The sequence below is a fragment of the Octodon degus genome, unplaced genomic scaffold, assembly GCF_000260255.1.
Source record: "Octodon degus isolate 3935 unplaced genomic scaffold, OctDeg1.0 scaffold00030, whole genome shotgun sequence".
Taxonomy (NCBI): domain Eukaryota; kingdom Metazoa; phylum Chordata; class Mammalia; order Rodentia; family Octodontidae; genus Octodon; species Octodon degus.
This window is the reverse complement of record NW_004524606.1, coordinates 17,609,427-17,611,301: the sequence shown is the minus strand read 5'-3', so window position 1 is coordinate 17,611,301 and position 1,875 is coordinate 17,609,427. Positions and strand designations below refer to the sequence as shown.

At 42.2% G+C, this 1,875-nt stretch overlaps 1 pseudogene; it reads right to left on the bottom strand.

Moving 5' to 3' along the window:
* Positions 1–576: 576 nt before the first annotated feature.
* On the bottom strand, positions 577–1,513 carry LOC101593161 (annotated as a pseudogene).
* Positions 1,514–1,875: the final 362 nt, after the last annotated feature.

The window sequence follows — 1,875 nt, the reverse complement described above, 5'->3', positions numbered from 1 at the left end:
GACTTTTCCAGAAAACCGTAGCACTGGGTCTATCATGTTAAAACATGCATTAGACACAAATACAAAAACCGTGAAGCAATTCACCATCTTTCAACAACTTGACCAAAGGTAAAATGCCTAAGGAACAACATGAATGACTTGCAAAGGAAGGGATCATTAAACAGCATTAAAAAAAAAAAAAGAGCACAAATAGACATGTGTGTTCAGTTATATACACTGAATTGGACCTTTGGCATGAGGAATCACAGCATTTTGTCACATAGCACTAACACATATTATAAAAGTGAATAGTGTCAAAGGAATAGAACCACCAGCATTCAAAAGCAGCTTTGTCAACTATGAAATAAAACACTCCACCATGTCTCTCAGTTGTCTATCATTGAATATACTGGTAGCAACTTTGAAATGAAAAGAAAAGAAAAAAGGAGCTGTAGTCCCTTTTAGTTTTCTGTTTTAAATCAAACAAAACAAGCATCAACTCTGTTATACACTACCATCTTCAAAGTACATCATTTGTACAAGAGAAAGCCTAGGAACAAAAACATGTTGACAGAGATCCAAATGGGTGAGTGTGCCTCACACTGCTTTCTTATGGTACTGAGGAGGGGCCACTTCATAATCACTGGCATTAAACAAAGTTGCCAAATTCTTTGCCAGATACTTGAGGAAATCATGAAGATAACTCAGTATAAAGCAACCAGAGGTGTATAGGCCAACATTGCTCCAAGTCATACAAATAATCTAAGCAGACGTGGTGCTCCATACACCGGGGACGCGGGTACATCAGGGTGATCAGCAAGGATCTCAGCATACCGTGGTCTCTCAAATTTGTAGAGGGGCAGAGTTCCCAGAATCACGCTGAAGTATTCTTTCATCCCTGCTACAACCTCTTTGACAGCATACTCCTTATTATCTGTGTTTCCTCGGGATTTCTTATAATTTCCATAGTCCTCTAGAATGGAGTCCATATTCTTCTTGGCAAGAAAATGAAAGAGCTGTTTCCGTCTGGTAATTAGGTCCCAGGATCCACCAACAAGCCATGGTTTTAGAGCTTTACTTGAACTTCAACTCAGTTTGTAAATGTTTCTTCATGCTCAGCAATAGGATCAACCTAGGCCCTCTTCTTCTGAGCAGGAGGCAGGTGTCTCACTGGTGCTGTCACCATCTCCATTACTAGGGTTTTTTGTTTGTTCTTTCTAGTATTCTCTTCAACATTTTTCTGTTGCAGACCAGATACCTTCTTTCCTGGAGCAGCCTCTGCATATTGCTCCTGATCGGCCTTTCGAAGCTCAAGCTGTTTCTGCAGATTGGCGTCCACATACTTGAGCACTCTGCTTTCTGGAACCCACTCATCTCAATTTTTATTCCAACCACTGTAGTGCATAATGTATTTTACTTGTTTGTCCTTTATGGCAACCTTTACCCACTTAGCTTCATAAAGAAGAGGACCATGAAAGCACAGGACTCGTTCACCCTCCTGGAACTTGGGCTTCGGGTCCTGCCTGGGTGCCATTTATAAGTGATTCGCCTTCTCCTTCTCCCACCACCCCCAACTACCGCCCCCTACTCTCTACCCCGCCCAAGCTCCCATCAAATGCGCCGTCAGGCACAGCCGCTCTACATCCTGGGCCCGATTTGCCAGCATCTGCAGACCTCAGCGCCGCAACCGCACCCAAGCATTGCTATTCTGATTTATTATTTTATTTTTGGGGGGTAGGGTGATTATTCTGATTTGAAACATGCTGAAGTATTGAGTTGCTCAAGCTCATACATTTATTAAAATCTAGTGGAATCTGTGTGTAAGCACAGAGCTCTCTGATTCTGGCTTCTTTCTGTATATCACATTATCTTCAGAAGCAGAAAAGAGGGCAGCAT